The 15,116-nt window shown below is 45.3% G+C and overlaps 1 protein-coding gene across 1 annotated transcript in view; it reads left to right on the forward strand.

Annotated features, from left to right (window-relative positions):
* The window catches only part of LOC111867595 (helix-loop-helix protein 11), a 188,151-nt gene that overhangs the window by 663 nt on the left and 172,372 nt on the right, over window positions 1–15,116 (forward strand). The window lies entirely within an intron of this gene.

Below are 15,116 nucleotides of genomic sequence, written 5' to 3' on the forward strand. Positions count from 1 at the left end.
TATAAAGTACTATTAGGACGGAATGTATAGCATTTTTGTATGAATGAGACATTAAATTGGGAACGTAAGAACATACAGCATAGTTGTCGCTTGTCATGATAGCTTCCTCAAGTAATCGATATTGAAATGTTGCTGCCCAACGTTTTTCGAGATGTTTCTAAATCCCGAAGTGCACTAAACACGAGCAATGGCAAAAAGTTGGACTACGCATATGTAATACCCGTGGTCAGTGATATTATTTCATAATCATTGATGTAAGTAGAATGCCCGAGAGCCCTGTTTGACATTGGAGTACACCGTGGAAAATGCCGTTTTGAACGAAAACAATGATCATGTAATGTAGTTTGTATTACGTCAGGGATATGTAAGGTACCGCCCCCCACTTATCTGTTTCATGATCATGTTTGTGTTTAATGCTGGTATGTTACGTACATGTTTACATTTGATAATTTATATTATCGTGTCTTGTCTGGTGCATGTGTGCATGCATGCTTAAATGTTCAGACCATCATCTTGTACAGTTGGTATCACATGACTGATTTATGCATGGATTTAGTGAGGATACGGGGAATGGGAAGGAAGCTACCAGCAGTATGAAAGAAAACACAGAGGCATGTAATATTGTACTTTTTTATTTCTCTCTTCCATTTTTCGTTCATTGACCATGACATCCCGTCAGCTGTTCTTAGTGTTGGATTGCATTGCTAGACATCAACCAGTTCGTTTTAAACGTGACGTTTTGGTTTGCAGGAGGGGTAGACAACCGGCATCTGACCGTGGACACTTTTTTTTTGTATGAGGCTTATTTACGAATTTTTCGTTTTCTTCCTTGTCTGAAGATGATAGGGCCATAAGTAGTTCAGCCTAAATGAAGTAATTACAAAACAGTAATGGTATCAGATAAAATGTACCGGTTTGTTTGTTTATTTTGTGAAATGCTAGCCCTGCAGCCCGCATATGAACATACGTGGCCTGCCAATGTCGAAAGGTTGCCGACCTCTGTATACATAATTTGTGTTTATAAACAGTAATTATTAAGTACAATATTCTTTGGTGGGTTTGTTTGTAAACAGTGTAATGATTCAAGTGATTCCAGGTTTCCTCGGTTTTGACTGAGGAGAATTATTATCTACGATGTGAGAGAAGATTACCGATGTTTCGGGGAATGTACTACCTCCATCTTCAACCATGAAAATGGAGGCAGTATTTTCCTTCGAAACTTCAGCATCACATCGCAGAAGTCAGTAGTCTTCAACATAATGGTGTGATTGTCATGTATGATTTTTTGACAGTATTTTTAAGCATGAGGAGCTGCGATTGCTCAGTCGGTATAGCGAAAGGCTATGGGGCTTGATGGCCAGAGTGCGATTCCCGGCAGGGCCTAGACAATTTTCTCTTCACCGCAGTATCCAGACCGGTTCTGAGACCCACCTAACCTTCCATCAGTGGGTACCGGGACTTCCTTTCCTGGGGGTGAAGCGACTGGGGCGTGTAGCTGACCACCTCAATTTAATGCCGTGAAGGTGTATGGTGGGGCTGTACCTTTGCCCCCCCCATACACCTTCACGGCATAGTGCTTAATTAATCGCAGGGACAACTTTACCTTTACCCTTTACCCATAGCGTCTGAAGCTGATGTTCGTACCATTTTTTCTTTTTAGATTTCCCCCCCAATTTTAGCGCAGTCGGTACAGCGACTGGCTACGGGCGAGTGGTCGGAATTCGAGCCCCGGTAGGGGAAATATTTTTTCTTCTGCATGTAGTCCAGAGCAGTTTTGGAGCTCACCCAACCTATTATCCAGTGGGTGCTGGAGCTTCTTTCCCCGGGGCGTGAAGCTGACCACCGGTCAAGAATACGTGGATCTGTACCTCCTCTCCCACATACGTCTTCATGGCACAGTTTAATGTGCTAAGCACAAGGACACCTTTACCTTTTTATGCCCTTGGCCACGCGGAGTCTGTGGAAAGTTGTTTTGATAATTCCGTTTCAGTTTCCCCTTCGATGATAAAAAAAAAAGATGAATGAAACATTGAATGGACCGTTGATGACGTCAGTATAAACAGTCTGTGCGTGTACAGTTTCCAGTAGCATCACAACACTCCCCCAGCTACTTCCTCCCAGAGCCTGGCCCCGATAATAGTGTTGTACTCCGACAGGGAAAACCAGTCAAAACCCCGCGGGGTTCTCTGCTGCGGAGGGATTGACTTTAGATTACAGTTCAAGGCATATCTTTGATTACATACTGGTAACGGTACGGTGTAAATAGAAAGGCAGGAAGGATGGTTTGTGATTCAGAGTTGTTTCGTAGTTATTTCACGTGTTTTTATATTCATATTTTGAAGCAAACGTGTTACTTGGATTCCATTTGTCTCGATACAGTGCCTGTACCTTGCCTTCATACCCCGACGGGGTTTACGGATGTAACATAACATGCTCGCCACGTGATATGGCAGCGGTATTTTTTTTTCTCCCCTTGCCCTCACTTTGGAGCATAGGGCTGATTACTCAGTTTCTTGATCATTTTACAGGCGGTAAGACTCCTTGGACGCGGGATCAGCTCGTCGCAAGGCCTCTACCTAAACACAGAAAAGCCCACACAAACATCCATGCCCTGAATGTGATTCAAAGCCACGATCCCGGCTTCCGAGCAAGCGAAGACATGCCCTAGATCGCTGGGCTACCGTGACCGGCATGGCAGTGGTATAATGTACACTAAAAAACCGTTAAATTGGGCACGTAAGCGAGGGTAGGAGTGGCCTACCGGAACTAGCCGGTGTCTGTGCGCAGATTCTCGGGCTCACTGATCGTTGATCCAAAGTAACTGGAAAATAGTTGCCCCCCAGCGTTTAATTAATTATCACGCATTGAAGACGTAATAAGGGGGTGGAGTCATAGCTTCATTTTTGACCTCGGCACTAGGTGAATTTGGGTGGTCAGTTTTACGCACCGGGCGCTGTACCCCCACCGGGGAAAGAGCCTGCAGTGCTCCTTGGATAGGAGGCTGGGTGGGGGCCCCAGAGCCAGTCATCCCGTGCCCCTGGCTCTAAAGTTAACGGGAAATAGCGACTATTGGAACTGGGAACACGGCATCTACCTGTGTGTACCCCCCCTCCCCCCCTGTTTACAGCCCAGCACGCAATACATACGCATTACGACAGTTTGGAATTATTTGTAGGCTCCTTGTTCTAAAATGTCTCTTATTTGAAAATGGCATGTCGTAGGCACGGAACTTGGAGTATTAGGGCCTTTAGTGTACTGTACAAGACATGAGTCTATACACATTGTTAAATGTCAGTATCTTTGGAGCATGAATTCTCTGCCAATAAGTAACTGGCAGCGATTTCAGGAAAATTTGGATACCATGGGCTCTCGTATTTCTGAACTGGAGAGCTCGCGTCTTAATTTATGCCTGTTTGCGCCTCTGTGGTGTAGTGGTCAGAGTTCCTGGCTACAGGTCCAGAGGTCCGTGTTCGATTTCTGGCGCTACCAGATTTTCTGAGAAGTAGTGGGTCTGGAACGTGGTCCACACAGCCTCGTGAGGATAATTGAGGAGCTATTTCAAGGAAATAGAGGCTCCGGTCTATAAAACCGAGATTAACGGCCGTGGGGATCCGTTGCGCTGACCACGCGACGCCCCTATCCGTAAAAGTTGGCAGTAACTTCACCGACAAGCGGCGGTCCCCCGGTCGGTATAGTTCGCTTGCGGACTACAGGCCACAGAGTTCTTTTTTTATATGATCATTAAAAATGTGAGCATAGTTCGTCAGAATTTCGCATGGTCACCGAATTAACGTTTATGTCGGGAGTTGGGTATTAAAGGAGAGAGACAGACTTGATGTTTGTGCGAAGTTTCAGAAAATTATTTAATTAGTGTCAATATTATCCGTATTAGAAGGCGAGATATGCAGACAGACAGACACGCATAGGTCAATAATAGGGTTTTGAAAGAACAGTTCCTTATAATGCGATTAAGGTCAGAATAAACGCTGGAAATACATTTCTAGATGTTTTCTTGTCGCAGCTTTAAGAAAGCATTAAAACGCCATTTATGAAACTGGCGCCTGTTTGTATCGATATAAAACCTGAGGTTTGTCTGAGGAAAGAACAGACTGAAGGAGGTTCGAAAAGAAGATGCTGAGTTTCCATCTGAGGATAAGCTAGATACAGGGGTTGAAGAAAATGACGGAACCCTATACGGACCTATTTGTAATTTAAATGCCTCCGATATCCGTTATCGTTACGGTAATTAATTCAGGAGCCAATCACAGTGGCCGCACGGTCAAAGGCATGAATCTACTTCGCCCGCTCGAACAGTGGGGTCGTGGGTTCGAACCCACTCGAGGCATAAATGTCTGCAGTTTATGTTTGTGTTATTTTATGTGCGGCCTTGCGACTGACTGATCCCCCGTCCAAGGAATCCTACCGACTGTGTATAGATAGAAACTGAAAAAGCGGCCAATGCCCACAATGGCTGTAGAGCCATACATAGATAATTAAATCAGGAAAAGTACGGTATGTGATGGACTCGTCATGTAGCATGGAGAACAGTTGATTATACGTAGACAGGGTCAGTATTAAAATTGGTTGCCAGATAAATAGTTTGAGAGTTCAAGTTATAGTTCAGGAGTTGGCTTTTGTGATAGAGGAGATAAATATCCCGGTTGCATAACAAGATTTATCGTGATTGGACAAATAACTTTGTGCATGGAGTTTGTTAGTACAGAAGAAGTGTTACGTAAAAGGCTTGTCAGCCTTCCTTGAATCGTTTGATAATCTACGACTTGTTAGCATTCCCAGAACTGAACTGTCGTTAGTTTCAAGCCAGTTTGTTAATCTAATTAGCAGCCGTGAAATGCAAGTTTGAATCTAACTACAGCGGAGCCGCGATTTAACAATCCCTGTCCCCCGCCTTCGTGTCTGGTAGCAAGCCATACTCGGCGAGGAATAATTCAGCATTGTTGTCAACTCCAGACGTTGAAGAGGGCTGTTGGGAATTTTCACCTTTCAGGGCACATGCCAGTATGTATAGCGGGACATTGCACGGACAGCGCTCATCGGTTATCACGTGACTTGTTGGCTAATGCTGTTTCGAGACGGCCAGAGCTGAGCGAGGGATCGTTAAATTACGGCCGAACTGTACATACAGGAGTATTTCTGTTCGCAAGCTATATGCTTAATCTTGTTTGTTTCTGAATTTGTGATTCGGGCAGTTTTCAGATGCATAGGATTTTTTAGCGCAGAATGGGAGGATATGGAAGTGATCGTGGCCAATTTAAGGTAGTGCACAAGGATTTACTTGGAGGAACGTATGTTTTAATATACCGAGTCAAACTGTACAGATTCGTAATAGAAATTCATATATATTGTACACGGAGTTTATCGTCTGTAATATTATGAATAAAAATTATGACTTCTTGGGGCTCGTAGTGGAGATGGAGTCTATATACGCCACTTCACGTTTTTGTGTACCTTACTGGCTAATCCGTATCTGAGAGACACAGTAGGGAACCTGTAAAACGTTCCTTGTTTCTCTCTTTCTTTTAAGGTTAAAAGTAAGGTCATAGATACAGCAAAAACCTGTTCAGTTTCTGGGACTGTGATGTATGAATTTTTGTAGCTAACCTTGTGAAATTAAGTATTGTGAAATGTTATAAAACGCTTATATGTCTGTATTTTAAAAGTATGGTAAAAATAAAGTTGTCCCTGTGCTTAATTAAGCTCTGCGCCATGAAGGCGTATGGGGGAGTTGATGCATAGATCCACGTTTTCTTGACCTCGGCACTATTAGGACATGAGTGGTCAGCTTCACGCCCCTGCCGCTTTACCCCCGGGGAAAGAGCCCCTGGTATCCATTTCGTAGGAGGCTGATTAGGCCCCAGAACAGGTCTTGGCGAGGAGGGGAGAAAACTCTTGACCCTACCGTGACTCGAACTCCGACCCTTCCGTTGTTCAGCCCGTTGACCAGTTGCTATGCTGACTAGCTGTCCTGGCTCATTTTTAATAGTATGTGCTAAACAAAATTCTATTCCTGTCTGACACTCTGAATCGCTGATATATGTCTGCCTCTTTTCTGTGTCTGTGTTGCCCTAATGCTGGCCGATCCCCCGTCCAGGGGTCGTACCAAATTTATGTAAATAATATTACGGAAAACGTAGTTTTATAATTCATTTAGATGAATAACTTGTTTGATTAATTGTAAGTTAACTTGAAAACGTAGGAAGGAAAGCGAAAAGAAAGTAAAGGTGAGACAGGGGCGGGGGGGGACTGAACACCGTGTTAACCTCGACGCTAAGCGGTGCTGGGTGACCACATACACGCCCACTTCATCTTTACATCCAGGGAAGAAGCCACTGGGTACCCGTTAGATTGTAGGCTAGGTGGAAGAGTGACCTGGTCTCAGAGCCGAACTGGACGCTGTGTCGTGGGGAGAAGTGTCTTACCCCTGCCTTAAATCGAACCCCGATTCCTCGATAGTCAGCCCCCCATAGTTTAGTTTCCAAAGTAGGAGTCATAAATTATCATCAGAAATTCCTTTGCTGTAGGACCCTGCCTATGGCCCTGGGGGTCGACTTAGCCTCAGAAATGGGTACCAGGAATATTCTTGGGGATAAAGGGCGGCCGGCGCGTAAAGCTGACAACCTTGCCGCCATCTGTGAGCGAATTGTTTAGAAAATGTGGGAACCTCAACATCTCACAACCCTATGGGCCTCCAGGGCCTGTTACAGGGCTAGCTTTACTTACTTAGGACCCTGCAGTAACATGACGGAATTTATTGATTGGCATGTGCAGAAGGTTGACGGACTTGTTATAATTTTACATGTTGTGCAACCGCGTGCGGAACCAGTCCGCTGACTCGTATTGTAACATTGTGCAATAGTACGTAGTCACACTTCTCGATTTGTTATTCATAGGTCTTGGTCGTCAAGTGTCACAAACAATGCGATGTGTAGATGAGTTACAGCCATGCTGGACTCCGTTGTGTGTGGAACATTCTCATGGATGTATTTAATTTTAAATCATGTTCCCCATGTTCCTATCTAACTAAGCACTACGCCATGAAGACATGGGGGAGTGGATATAGAACTGCGTATTATTTACCCCCGGAGAAAGCCCACGATACCCTTTGGGTAGGAGACTCACCAGAGCCGGTCTGAACGACGTGGAGAGGAGGAAAACTTTCCTCTACAGAGACTCGAACCCCAACGCCTCGGCCGTCCAGCCAGTTCCCAGTCCTTATCCCGACGAGGTAATAAGTAAAGTTTGTATTTCACGTCGGTGGTTGAAAAATACCATTCTGAGTCTTGACAGCGTGTTGTGTGGTAGAAGTTTACAGACGTTTCGGAGGAATGCTTCCGGATCGAGGGGTCAGCCAAGTAACCAGCAAGCAAAACGTACAGTGTCCTTCCTGTGGAGGATGTCCTTGATGGATTGCTTGGCTTGCACGTTCGACCTGGAGGATTGAGGCAGCATGTACCTCCGCAACACCGATGGTTCTACCGCACATCACAGAACGTACTTTTCGTAACGATTTGCAGTATAATTCTAGTCGTTTGGGAGCGATATTTCTCACGCTGCAGGCGCAGCAGCTGTGTGCGTAATCCGAGAGCTTTGTGAAGTGGTGCAGGAGTGCCCAGCACGCCTCTCGGCTAAAATGAAGACTCCTCCGTTACCAGGACGTTCTTATTCGCGCCTCATCTCGACCCATATCCGTTTGCAGTTGGAATGTGAAACTGTGTTTACCTGGGAAACAGATAATGGAAATGTGTGATGCAAGAAACGACATAGCTTCGTTTGCAGGAAATGAGTAGGTAGAAGTTGAATGTGTACAGATGTATAAGTCACTGGTTTCACAGACTTTTCTTTTTCTCCTACGTCAAGACTGGTTTACTGACGAATGGGAACAGAGGTTCTTTAGGAGCCGGGATAGCGCAGTCTGTATAGCGACTGGCTACGGTGAGGACAAGAATCTTCACGATGTAGTCCAGACCGGCTCTAGGGCCTACCCAGCCTCCTACCCAATGGGTATAGCAAGTGTCACGTAACTTCGAACAAGGCAAAGAGTAACCTTGAATGCGCAGAAGAAAATTTTCAGACAAGGGGGTGGGTTTGAGGGTGTGAGAAGTGACAGGCGGCCAGAACTGTCACTTTTCAGTCTGCTTTACCGTTTCTCACGGTGTTGTCGCTTGCAGATTTCTTATACTTTTTCTTCTACCCTGAAGATGGGGGCGATACGTTCCTCCGAAACGTCGGTTAACACCACATATACACGGTGCCAAATCCCAGAAGACTGCTCTTCATAGTCACCGCCGTGAAAGCCTCAAATCTTACATCCAGCCTAACTTGTTTTTGGAAGATGCTTGGAGAGCGACGTTTAACGCCATCTCCCACGAATAACACCCACACATAATCAGCATATAGTATACTGCACTTCACGTATCCTGATAAACATATTTGCGATTGCTGATACGATAGACACAACACACCTAAACAAAGGACTGGCCGCTCGTTCGTGATTTGCACGACTTGCATCGATGCAGCGTGTTAAGTCTCGACTCTTCATTGCTGTGTTAACCCGAAATTACGTAGTGACGGTGATATATCTCACGCTTACAGGACTTTTATAGATAGAAAGAATTGTACTTTACTTAACGGTCTGTCTGTAACTTAAGCTGTACAGCGTCGAGTGAGTGGATGATAGTGAAGAGTGAATTGGAAAGCGCCTGGAAGGAAAACCCTCAGTCTGATTCGAGGTAGTGTCTCGGTATTTGCCTTGAATGACAGAGGGAAACCACGGAAGCTCGGTGTCCCGGTGAGATTCGAACGTGTAGGATGAAATAACATCGAAGGATATGCGAACAAATTCCTGTCATAATGAGGCACACAAAAATCGTATTGTCAAATCAGCTGCCAAGAGGACAAAGGATTTGGCCAAATTTTGGAGTGGAAGACTTCAACTTCTATCGACTTCCATCCTGTAGCGGGGCCGTAGTGTATTAATAGTTTCCTCAACGTGTGACACGGGGATGCTTTCATTAAGAGAAATTACAAACAGTAAAATCGGGTTTAGGCCCCACCTTTAGACAGCCTTAAGTTCCTTATTCCCAAACCTGCACGCGAGTACAGGATGTTTTGTGGGAGTTCAAAGGATTTGCATATGAAAAGCAGCCCACTTCATGAACGCCCCGAAGTGTAGTAACAGCAGGAGAAAGTGCTTAATTTAGTATTGAATGGTATATGAAATCGAGCGACATTCCTTTCCGTTACTCGTCACAGAATGTCTCTGATGCCCCCGACATGTCCCAGGTCGTATTCAGAACGACAGAAGGAAGAAGTCAGGAATCATGAAGTCTGGTGACGTAGAGGGCCAGCACACCTGCCAGTATCGATACAAGAGTTTTCTTGCAACCATTATTTCGAGAGTAGCTGCGTTTATTAATGACGTGTTCATTTTGCGGAACAATATATCCTGTACAACATCCGAGGATACGTAGGATTATGATTAGTTCGGTCTGGCGAGTTGAGATACGTGATTAATTACGGACTGTTGTATTCCTAGTAGCAGTTATTGTGGCAATAGCAGTACAAAACGAAATATGTTCTGCATGCGTCTTATGTGTGTGAGAACAGCTTCTTTTGACACTGAATATGCAGACAGTTGACACGTGATTGATAATCTCATTCCGTCCGCCATTTTGTGAAGGATACGGACTGCAGTTGAGTTATGAATACCCATGAGCCCAATAGGTCGCATTTCGATCTCTGTGGAGTATTTACGACAGCCGTTCGAACGGTTTCTGCTGTTCCTGATGTGCGTGCAGTTCTGCGCAATGTGAGATACGGTAGGTCACGATCTGTGCCGGTTTTCCTGCCGACGTTTTACCCAGAGGAGCGTCGCTGTGATGCAACTGGCGGAATACGTTTTCCATCAATACTTGCGGACTTCGTGTGATGAAATCCCCCATCGTCTCAAGTACTGTATAGCGTTTCGCAGTGGGGTGGATGTGTCAGGAAGTGTGTAGTACTGTTGTGCCCCGCACGCGGTTTTACGACGAGCCCACCGGAAGCGACCATTGACAGAATTCCTTGCTATAACGCGTAATAATGTTAAAAGTGCTTGTAATTTCTTTCGTTTATGTTTAAATCCCAGGGTCTCTTGAAACAGTTCTCTAGAGCATGTTTTTATTGTTTACTTCCAGTGTATTGTTGGGTTACTTTCTGTTCGACATTGTCATAGTTTAACTGCGTGTTAAAGCGTAATTGCTAATTGTTTTTTATATGCGATCTTAATTCTCAATGCAGTTGATCTGTACAGATGCCGTTGTGTTCACACTAATGAGACTGAAACTTGTAGGCCTCGAAATGTGTAACAGTGGAAATGAGAAGGACTTAACAGCTTTCAGTTATTAGCCAACAACGCAACAATGTTCTCCTGAAGGCTGGCGGAGATTGCCGAAGCGTGCTGTTGTCTTGAATTACACTCACTGATCCCATGGAACTCAGTACGTGAGAAGCCGCCAGTTACTCTGCTACTCAAGAACTTCCCAACAATTTATGGTACCCGAAGGCTCATTACCGTATTCACAGGCGCCCTCCACTGGTCCATGTCGTGCGTCAGGTCAGTCCAGCCCAGATCACCTCATCCTATTGTATTTCTTCAAAATCCATCTTAATATTATCCTCACACACACACACACACACCAAAACCCTGTATGGTACTACGTGACCTGCCCATTTGAACCTCCTTGACTTCATCATTCTAATTATATTCGGCGAAGAGCCTCTGTGGTCTAGTGGTCAGAGGTCCTGGGTTCGATTCCCGGCGCTACCAGATTTTCTGAGAAGCAATGGGCCTGGAACGGGGTCCACTCAGCCTCGTGAGCATAATTGAGGAGTTACTTGAATGGAAAAGTAGCGGCTCCGGTCTAGAAAACCGAGTTTAACGGCCGTCGGAATCCGTTGCGATGACCACGCGACACCCTCTCTCCGCTGAAGTTGGCACTAACTTCGCTGACAATCGGCGGTTGCTCGGTCGGTATAGTTCGCCTGCGGACTAAAGCCCCGCACAGAAGAGCACAACTTATGTGCTCCTCAATATGCAGTTCTCTGCAACATCCTGTGACTTCATTCCTCCTCCACCCGAATATTCTGTGAGCACCCTGTTCTGAAGTACCCCCAATCTGTATTTTCCCCATAATATCAGAGGGATTACACGCACGCTCATATATTGCAATTAAGTCTGACCGTACTGTTGCATTCTGTGGCTCTCCAGTGTATAGCACAAACAAAAACAAACTCCGTGGTTTTAGTCCGCTTTATACCGACTGAGCGACCGCCGCTTGTCGGCGTAGTGCCAACTGTATCGGATAGAGGGTGTCACGTCAGCGCAACGGAGCCACATGGCCGTTAATTTCGGTTTTCTAGACCGGAGCCGCTACTTCATTCAAATAGCTTATCAGTTATCCAGAAAATCTGGTAGCGCCGGGAATAGAACCCCGGACCTCTGGATCTGTAGCCAGGAACTCTGACCACTAGACCACAGAGGCGGTCCCCTGTGTATGGCACACATATCTTTTATTTGCAGTTCGTGGTGTCATTGCGTGTGATATCATCTGACGGATACTGCAGCCTTCAGTTTGCGTTTATCCATGACCCAGATATCGGATTGATCATTCATTATTTATTGAAAGACGTTCATGTCATTCTTTGCGGGGTGGGTGGGGGTTACTTTACACGATTTTTTAATACGTTTCCCAATCGTAGGTCTGCAAGTCTGAGCTATAGCGCAACGTAAAGATCATGTGCGAAGTGTGCCAGAGGACTGGCCGGCCATAGATACTAGGAACTCGGATACACCCCCGTTCTTCCTTTGCGTGTGGACAATAGCCTACTTCCGCACCTGTTATTTCAAAAACGGGGCCACTTCACAGCGAATCGACCGGTCACAAAATTGTTTGAATTGTATAACATGAAAGAATGTTGTGGGGGGGGGGGGGGGCGTTTTTTCCAGGGATATCTCGGGTTTCCCTTTTATTTTNGGGGGTAGCATGTTTCTCAGTGATTATCGAGGCTTCACTTTAATTTGTCTTCATCCCTCACGGGGCGTGGAGGTTTAGTTTTCGTGTGAGAACAGGGCACTGAGGAAGCTGTTCAGACTTCGAGCGGAAGAAACAAGAGATGTATAAATCTTTAGTTAGAAACATTGAAGGGACATTAGGAAGATTTAGACGTTAATTGGAGGACAAATTGAAAGCGGATCCTAATTCTTGTAAATGAAATTTTAAAAATATCAGTTTCTACCGAAAGGAAAAAAAGAAATCTCCTTTAGAGATACCATTCCGTTAATACTGTGTGCGGGATAGCTCAGTCGGTATAATGGCGAACTATGGGCCCTACGACCGGGGTTCGCTTCCCGGTAGATCCAGAGTGACTCTGGAGCTCGTCCAACCTCCTATCCGATGGGTACCTGGGTCTCTTCCCCCGTGGGTAAAGTGTCCGGGGAGTGAAGCTGACCACTGGCCTCCATCTGGTGCCGGGGTCAGGAATGATGGAGCTATACCTCCACTTCCCCATATATCTTCATGGCATAGTACGTAATTAATTAAGCCCAGGGACAACTTTACCTTTACCGGAATGTTAGAGTTTTAATCTGAGAATTATACGTAACCCATAAATTTTGCAGACATAAGAGCTTTGTGATGCTAACGTATTGGTACACATAGTAACCATCGTGCATTAAGGGTTAAAGAAATAAGATATGAGTGTGTATCAGATGCGGTTTCATAGCGGTCCCTCGTGAACACGATAGTGAAACTAAGTTCCATACTTAAAGGTAAAGTTTTCCCTGTGCTTAATTAATTAAGGACCACTCAATGAAGACGTATAGCTCCAACATTCTTGGCCTCGTCACTGGATGGAGGTGAGTGGTAAGCTTCAGGCGCCCCAGAGCCGGTCTGGACATCTTCCACTGCCGGGAATCGAACCTCAGTTCCTATACCGAGTTGACGTGGCTCCGTAATAGGCGAGATAGTTTTCCACCAGCTGAATCACTGTTAGCATCTCCAGAAGAAGTTCGTTTCATGGAGGTGATGCACCAGTTACAAAACAAACTCCGTAGTTTTAGTCCGCAAGCAATCTATACCGACCGAGCAACTGCCGCTTGTTGGCGAAGTTAGCGCCTCTGTGATATAGTGATATCAGATATCAGAGTTCGTTGCTGCAGATCCAGAGGTCCAGGGTTTGATTCCCGGCGCTACAAGATTTTCTGAGAAGTAGTGGGCCTGGAACTGGGTCCACTCAACCTCGTGAGGATAACTGAGGAGATGTTCCAAGGAAATAGCGGCTCCGGTCTAGAAAACCGAGATTAACGGCCGTGGAGATCCATTGCGCTGACCAGGCGATACCGTCTATCCGCAAAAATTGGCAGCAGTTAGAGCTGTTGCAAATTTATTTTGTATTTGACTTTGTTGGTTACTTACCAAGCGTGCATATTTTGCTTGGAAAATCCATGTATGTGTATTTCTACGTGAGTAAAGGAAATGGTATGAAGTAAAAAGAATTGGCTACTTCATTCAGGGTTGTGTGTAGCCCTTTGTAGGCGTAGAAGAAAGGTCAGGTAGTGGTTTCTTCGTGGCAGCGACTCGGTTCATACTGTGTTGCTCGGCTAAGCTCTTTCTAATCGAGCTTCTTTCTCTGCAGACCTTCATTGTTCGCAGTTTTGAATGGAACTGACGTTTCTTTATTCAGCTTTCCTGAACCTTCACCCCCACCAACCCCTTTTGGACTCCTACGCTCTTTGGAAATTTGTATGAAGGGTTTGTTTCGCTTTGTCGTGGGAAACGAAGTGAACGTGGGAGAAGTTCTCTCTACCGGCAGATAAGGTGTGAACTTATATCCTGCCGAGTATTAAATTGAAAACAAAAAATGAGTTTCGGAAACTGCGGACACTATTTTTCGAGAGCCCGTTACAGCTGTTATTCGGTGCTCAGCAACGCGTACATAACATTTTGACGTGAGAAATTGTCGCCCTCGAAGATTTCACATCTCCTTGTAGTCCTGTCACAGTCAACCGACATATCAGAGGGACATTACAGCCTCCCATATTCAGGGATGGAGAGTACACATAGCATGAAACGGGCACCCAGAATGTTCTGCTTGACCTTGAAGTTGGAGGCGCTTCGTTCCTAAAGTCTGATAATTTACCTGAGGTTATGAGCAGCTGGCCAACTCTGTGGTCTAGTGGTCAGCGTTCCTGGCTATAGATCCAGAGGTCCTTGTTCGATTCCCGGCGCTACCAGGTATTTTTCGGAGAAGTAGTGGGTCTGGAAAGGGGTCCACTCAGCCTCGTGATGATAATTGAGGAGCTATTTCAAGGAAATATCGACTCTGGCCTAGAAACCCGAAATTAACGGCTGTGGGGATGGGATTCGTTGCGCTGACCACGCGACATCCTCTATCCGCAAAAGGTGGCACTAACTTCTCCGACAAACGGCGGTCGCTCTGTCGGTATAGTTCGCTTGCGGACTCAAGCCACAGAGTTTTTTGTATGAGCAGCTGTGCTAAACCTCATATCCAACATGAAGGCACCCTTGTTCCATCCGCCTGTCTGTAAGCATCTACGTATAAGCCGTCTTAATGAGGCTTGGTACTGTATGTACTTCGCATTTTTTATTTTCAGTTTCCTTGCCCCCATTTCACTTTACTGCAAAATATTATTTTTTAGCCATCGTGCAGAATGTAAGGAACCCATGCTAATTACTGAGTAGGTTATTTTCTCTTTGCGGCAAATTATTGTATTAGAAACGTACATGTGCGGTTCCTACGCTGACTGCCAAGCAGGTTATGTTCTCTTTACAGTAAATTATTATTTTCGAGCCATCGTGCATATTGATGCAGATGACCTTGTGTTAATGGCTAAGGAAGAAACTGTGCTACAGGGCATGATTGATAGACTAATTGTAATTGGAAGGTGCTATTGCATGGAAATGAATGTGGAGAAAACAAAAGTAATGAAAATTTCGAGACAACCAACCCCAGTCACAATAAAGATAGACCAAAAACAACTGGAGATTGTGAAATGTTTTAAATATTTGGGTAGCTTGTTAACAGATGATGGAAGG

Source organism: Cryptotermes secundus, unplaced genomic scaffold (genome assembly GCF_002891405.2).
Source record: "Cryptotermes secundus unplaced genomic scaffold, Csec_1.0 scaffold519, whole genome shotgun sequence".
Lineage (NCBI taxonomy): Eukaryota > Metazoa > Arthropoda > Insecta > Blattodea > Kalotermitidae > Cryptotermes > Cryptotermes secundus.